The following is a 7218-nucleotide window of genomic DNA, read 5'->3' as shown; positions in this document are numbered from 1 at the left end:
CATCCATTTATCCTCTACACTGGGCTCTGACTGTAAGCCCTGGCAGCCTGTTGTTTAGCGACCAGCCTGTTACACCATCCATTTATCCTCTACACTGGGCTCTGACTGTAAGCCCTGGCAGCCTGTTGTTTACCGAGCAGCCTGTTACACCATCCATTTATCCTCTACACTGGGCTCTGACTGTAAGCCCTGGCAGCCTGTTGTTTACTGAGCAGCCTGTTACACCATCCATTTATCCTCTACACTGGGCTCTGACTGTAAGCCCTGGCAGCCTGTTGTTTAGCGACCAGCCTGTTACACCATCCATTTATCCTCTACACTGGGCTCTGACTGTAAGCCCTGGCAGCCTGTTGTTTACCGACCAGCTTGTTACACCATCCATTTATCCTCTACACTGGGCTCTGACTGTAAGCCCTGGCAGCCTGTTGTTTACCGACCAGCTTGTTACACCATCCATTTATCCTCTACACTGGGCTCTGACTTTAAGCACTGGCAGCCTGTTGTTTACCGACCAGCCTGTTACACCATCCATTTATCCTCTACACTGGGCTCTGACTTTAAGCCCTGGCAGCCTGTTGTTTACTGAGCAGCCTGTTACACCATCCATTTATCCTCTACACTGGGCTCTGACTTTAAGCCCTGGCAGCCTCGCTCGTCAGTCTCCTAACACTCAACACTACAATTAGTAGACCAGAGAATGGAATGGACTGAAATTAATGCTGCAAATGTAACTTTTTGGGGGACCCGAGCAAACTCACAGAGACATGTTAGTTATAGATCTGTCATTCTCATTGAAAGCAAGTCTAAGAAGTGGTAGATATGTTATAGGTGCATCATTTCTATGTTTCCTGTGCTTAAGTTGAATAGCTGAAAATACAATATTTTTGGTTATGGAAAAGATATTTCACAGCGGTTTACATGGTACAATGATTCTCTACACTATACTTGCTTGTTTTGTAATCACGTTTCAGGTAAGACCCAAATGCAGACTGTTGAAGTAACAATGTTTATTACAGCAACAGGGGCAGGCAAACAACAGGTCAGGTCAGGCAGAGGTCGGTAATCCAGAGTATGGGCAAAGGTACAAGACAGCAGGAAGGCTCAGGGTCAGGGCCAGGCAGGTGGTCAGGCAGGCGGGCTCAGAGTCAGAAAAGGCAAGGGTCCACACCAGGAGGGCGAGACAAAGGGAGACTAGGGAAAAGCAGGAGCAGAGAAAACGCTGGTTGACTTGACAAACAAGATGAACTGGCAACAGACAAACAGAGAACACAGGTATAAATACCCATGTCACGTTCTGCCCTTTATTTTCCTTTGTTTAGTCTTTATTTAGTATGGTCAGGGCGTGAGATGGGGTGGGCAGTCTATGTTTTGTGTTTCTATGTTTTTCTATTTCTGTGTTCGGCCTAAAATGGTTCTCAATCAGAGGCAGGTGTCGTTAGTTGTCCCTGATTGAGAACCATATTTAGGTAGCCTGGGTTTCACTGTTGGTTTGTGGGTGTTTGTTTCCGTGTCTGTGTTTTTCACCACACGGTACCGTTTTTGGTTTTGTTATTTCACGTATTTGTTTATTGTTTTTGTATTTCATAGAGTTCAATGCTTTTGTTATTAAAATCATCATGAACACTTACCACGCCGCATATTGGTCCGATCCGTACTCCTCTTCAGACGAAGAGGAGGAAATCTGCCGTTACAACCCAGGGGATAATGGGGAAGATGGGTGACACATGGAGGGGATGGAGACAAGCACAACGACAGGTGAAACAGATCAGGGCGTGACATGTCACATAAACTGAAATTAGGCGAACTATTAACATTTTAGCAACCAGGAAATGGCAGAGAGATTTCTGTATAGTGCATCTTTAAATATTTAACTTGAAGCCAAAACAAGAAAGGGCAAAGTGCTTGTATTGGTACCAAAATGTCCTGACTCATGACAACCACACTTTGTTACTGTGCACACTACTTCATAATATCTAATGAATTTAAGCCTTTGTCAGCCAAATGTGTGACATTGGCGCTATTCAAAATGTGAAAATAAAATGACAGACACTCTTGAGAGAAACCAAATGAAACAAGTTTTGCGAACTGCACGCCACAACACAAAAGGTCTGTGTCAGGCCCTCTGTGCGTCAGGCCCTCTGTGCGTCAGGCCCTCTGTGCGTCAGGCCCTCTGTGGGTCAGGCCCTCTGTGCGTCAGGCCCTCTGTGGGTCAGGCCCTCTGTGCGTCAGGCCCTCTGTGCGTCAGGCCCTCTGTGCGTCAGGCTCTCTGTGCGTCAGGCTCTCTGTACATCAGGCCCTCTATGCATCAGGCCCTCTATGCATCAGGCCCTCTGTACATCAGGCCCTCTGTGTATCAGGCCCTCTATGCGTCAGGCCCTCTGTGCGTCAGGCCCTCTGTGCGTCAGGCCCTAGGTGCGTCAGGCCCTCGGTGTGTCAGGCCCTAGGTGCGTCAGGCCCTCTATGCGTCAGGCCCTCGGTGCGTCAGGCCCTCTGTACATCAGGCCCTCTGTACATCAGGGCCTCTATGTGTCAGGCCCTCTGTACGTCAGGCCCTCTGTACGTCAGGCCCTCTGTACATCAGGCCCTCTGTACATCAGGCCCTCTGTACATCAGGCCCTCTATGCATCAGGCCCTCTATGCATCAGGCCCTCTATGCATCAGGCCCTCTATGCGGTGCTTTGTTTGTTTGTTTTCTGTCAGAAGTGTGATGTCAGAAATGTGATGTCAGCTGTATCAAACTGCATGTTATGGTGTCGTGTCTGTCAAGTTCTTTGCTGACTCCACCCTGTGTTGAAAATTGTGTGTGTGTGTGTGTGTGTGTGTGTGTGTGTGTACAGTATATGTTCGGTGCTGACTGTCCTGTTTGTAACCACTGTGACCATTCATCTCTGCCAGTCGTATGAGTGACGGACAGGGACATCCCCAAGCCATGGAGCAGGCGACCGAGAACCCTCTGCTCTCCCAAAGGATTTGTGGGGGGTGGACGGTCAGTAATCTCACTGTACCCTGTGTAGGATTAAGTGGAAGTCTTTCACCTTCCTCTTAAATCCCTCTACAATCCCTCCTCTTATACCCCTCTATAATCCCTCCTCTCATAACCCTCTATAATCCCTCCTCTTATACCTCTCTATATAATCCCTCCTCTTAAATCCCTCTATAATCCCTCCTCTCATACCCCTCTATAATCCCTCCTCTCATACCCCTCTATATAATCCCTCCTCTCATACCCCTCTATATAATCCCTCCTCTTAAATCCCTCTATAATCCCTCCTCTCACACCCCTCTATATAATCCCTCCTCTCATACCCCTCTATATAATCCCTCCTCTCATACCCCTCTATAATCCCTCCTTTTATATCCCTCTATTATCCCTCCTCTCATAACCTTCTATTATCCCTCCTCTCATACCCCTCTATTATCTCTCCTCTCATAACCCTCTATATAATCACCCCTCTCATACCCCTCTAGTATCCCTCCTCTCATACCCCTCTATATAATCCCTCCTCTCATAACCCTCTATTATCGCTCCTCTCATACCCCTCTATATAATCCCTCCTCTCATACCCCTCTATATAATCCCTCCTCTTATATCCCTCTATTATCCCTCCTCTCATAACCTTCTATTATCCCTCCTCTCATACCTCTCTATATAATCCCTCCTCTCATAACCCTCTATTATCCCTCCTCTCATAACTCTCTATTATCCCTCCTCTCATACCCCTCTATTATCCCTCCTCTCATAACCCTCTATTATCCCTCCTCTCATAACCCTCTATTATCCCTCCTCTCATAACCCTCTATAATCCCTCCTCTTATATCCCTCTATTATCCCTCCACTTATACCCCTCTATTATCCCTCCTCTCATAGCCCTCTATTATCCCTCTTCTCCTTCATCTGCACTGATGTGACTGGACTGGACAGCTGTAAGCAAGACTGATCTATCTATTTTCCAATTGAGGTAAAAAATATATTGAGTTATCTTAGATTAATTCTCAGAATTTTTAGGAAGTGGAATAGGCTTCCACGTCTACAGTGTCTCATGAGGGACAAACATCATTAACCATATGCAGAAACGCACCTCCAAGACTGGAACAACAGAAAAACACGTGCCAATCGGCATGTTCAGTGGCTCTTTAAAGTGAACATTGTTCAATGACTATGTACATAGGGCAGCAGTCTCTAAGGTCTATAAGGTGCAGGCTTGAGTACCGGTTGAGTGTGTGTGACAATAAAACACACACATATATACATATTAATACCCATATATAAATCTGTAAAACATTTTGACGTCTTGGCCGAGGATGTTTTAGTTGCACAATTTTACATCTAACTAAGGTGTTTGGTGTAGTATTTCTCAATTACAAAATATGCTACGTGTTGTCTTATGTAAACAGTCAGAGCTGCTGGGCAGGTCTGTCTCATTGTCTACGTTATTGAAGAAAGAACAATCACCGCAGATGTTCACCATGTTAGTGGGCAAATTGACATTGCCCAATCAAAACCGAACCTTAATTTACCCAGTGTGACACACGGTTGTTTCAGACCAGACTGACTTTATGATCAACATTATCCTATTTACACTTTGGGGGGTGGGGAGGGGGGGCGCGTGTATTGTTTGGTATTGTTAGCTATTACTGCACTGTTGGAGCTAGGAACATAAGCATTTTGCTACACTTACTTGTCATCAAATTAGAAATACTATATGATTTACATTGGATAGGTGCAGTGAAATGTATGGTTTTGCAGGGTCAGCCATAGTAGTACGGTACCCCTGGCGACAGTGACAATTTCAGCATGTAAATCTTGGTGGGACAAAAAAAAGAAAGTGGGATGCATGCCAGCAAAGCCACTACACAACACTAAACAATACATGGATTGTACTATCACAGTGACAAACAGTGCCCACAAAGTGTCTACATAAAGCTGTCCCAACAGCAGTCCCAACATCTTACCACTGCTACACCTGGCTATCAGCGGAGCCTTGTCTGGCAGCGAAACAGATCATTCAGCCTCATTTACTGCCTTTAAAAACACATAGCTGATATGGCTGACTTGCTTAAACAAATGTGGTTTCTAATGACAATTGAGAGGTACAAGCTATAGGATAAGGGGACGACAAGCAGTTAAAAGGCAATCCGTAATTTTGAATAAAGACATTAAGGCGCGAGCTAGAATGGACTTAGTATTTGTAAGTCGCTCTGGATAAGAGCGTCTGCTAAATGACTTAAATGTAAATGTAAATGTCATTATAACTATTTGTTTAGCACTTTTGAAATATACAGCGACATAATTCTGTTACATCTGCCCCTGCCACGCCATCTACTTCTCATCCTGTGTCTCCCCAACCTGCTGCCACTCCACCAGTGCTTTCTCCCTCTGTGTTGAGGCATGTGATTGTGTGAGTGGAGAGAGGTGTGCTGGAGGCAGAGCTGATCCCCACCAGCTGCAACCTGTTCCATAACAGAGACCTCTACAAATACTCCACCCTGCCACTTCCATGCTGCCAGATCATAACCTCTGCTCAGTCAGTCTATCTTTCAAGCTGTTTGTGCCTGCATACAGCTTGTTATCCTGTTGTGCCTGTTTTCCCTAGCCTGATGCTACAGTTCCGTTCACTCTGCCTCTGGTCCCTGTCCCCAGTCCCTCGTCTTGTCTGTCTTGCTTCCCTGCCCTGGACCCCCACTCTACAGTTTCCTTGGATTCTGCTCTGGAGCTGCTTACCCTGCCCTCACTCCCCTAGCCCCAGCCTCAGCCCCTGGTTCCCTGCTACCCGCCCAAACCTCCCCTGGCCTGCACCCCATCTTCCCCCGATGTTCAATAAATACCTTAGTTACCTTATTCCTGTCCCCTTGTCTGAGTCTCCACTTAGGTTCACCTGCTTCGCCCCGCTTAACAGTACGATCTGGCCCAAAGATTTGAACCCAGCAGACTTAGATCCTCTCCACCAAACCCTCACTGGCCAAGGCGCCCTGCTCAAGCAACATGACCAAGTACTGAAAACCCTCCTGGAGCACGTCAAGGACCTTTCACAGAGCCTTTCTAACCTGAAGGACCGAACCTTCGCCCAGAGCTCGCAACTAGCTCCTAGCTTGGAGCATTACGGAGCTTGGAGCTTGCAGAGATTTCTTGGTACAATGTTCACTAGAATTTGAGCAACAGCCCTACTCTTATGCTAGCAAACGAGCCAAGATTTCCTTCCTGATCGGCTGCCTCCGTGGCGCAACGCTTTCCTGGGTCACGTCTATGTCGGAGAGATAGTCCTCCATCTGTTCCTCCTACTCCAGCTTCACGGAGTAGAAGAAGAGAGTCTTCGACCACCCTGTCTGCAGTAAGGATGCCACTAAACAACTCCTGTCCCTACGTCAAGGCTCTCATAGTGTCACTGAAACGGCGATTGAGTTTCGCACCCTCACTGCTGAAAGCGGCTGGAATGAGGAGGTTGTATAACCTCTCGCCCTGACCAGGAGACTATGGAGGGGTACATCCAGGATTCCCTGGCTGCAGTACTTATCAGGCCTTCTTCCTCTCCGATGGGTGCTGATTTTATTATTTGTAAATAAGGATGGGTCACTGAGTGCAGAGACTTTCGTGGGCTGAATAATATCACAGTGAAGAACAAGCGTTTTTGCCCCCCTCCATGGTGCCACGCTCTTCACCAAACTCGACCTCCGGAATGCCTACCACCTTGTCCACATCAGAGAGGTGGACGAGTGGAAAACTGTGTTCAACACACTTGGCCACTGAGTATTTAGTCATGCCTTTTGGTCTTACTAACGCCCCTGCTGTGTTTCAGAAACTAGTCAATGATATGCTAAGGGATGTGATTGGATGCTTAGTTTTTTAAATATTTGGATGACATTCAGATTTTTTTTCTAAGGACCGTGAGGCTTACCATCAACACATTCGCCAAGTTCTCCAATGGCTGTGGGAGAATAAGCGTTTTGTTAAAGCTGAGAAATGTGAGTTCCATGCTTACTCTGTCCTTCCTGGGTTATATTATTGCACAGGGAGTTACGTATGGACCCCGCCAAGGTCATGGCAGTCAGAGTAGCCTGAAGTAGCTACACCGTTTCCTGGGATTTACCAATTAAGTCATACCACATATTCTCAATTGGATTGAGGTCTGGGCCTCGACTAGGCCATACCAAGACATTTAAATGTTTCCCCTTAAACCACTCTGGTTGCTTTAGCAGAATGCTTAGGGTCATTGTCCTGCT

The 7218-nt window shown here is 46.6% G+C and overlaps 1 long non-coding RNA gene across 1 annotated transcript in view; it reads right to left on the bottom strand.

Annotated features, from left to right (window-relative positions):
• Positions 1–1010: 1010 nt before the first annotated feature.
• Positions 1011–7218, bottom strand: part of LOC124000054 — a 79558-nt gene continuing 73350 nt past the window's right edge. Inside the window, exons 3-4 of the long non-coding RNA XR_006832538.1 lie at positions 1629–1681; positions 1011–1191 (exon numbers count right to left, since the gene is read on the bottom strand). This is a non-coding gene — a long non-coding RNA (uncharacterized LOC124000054). The remainder of the gene's footprint in view (positions 1192–1628; positions 1682–7218) is intronic.

Source organism: Oncorhynchus gorbuscha, linkage group LG16 (assembly GCF_021184085.1).
Source record: "Oncorhynchus gorbuscha isolate QuinsamMale2020 ecotype Even-year linkage group LG16, OgorEven_v1.0, whole genome shotgun sequence".
Classification (NCBI taxonomy): domain Eukaryota; kingdom Metazoa; phylum Chordata; class Actinopteri; order Salmoniformes; family Salmonidae; genus Oncorhynchus; species Oncorhynchus gorbuscha.
The sequence above is the reverse complement of the archived record's forward strand: the minus strand, read 5'-3'. Positions and strand labels throughout refer to the sequence as shown.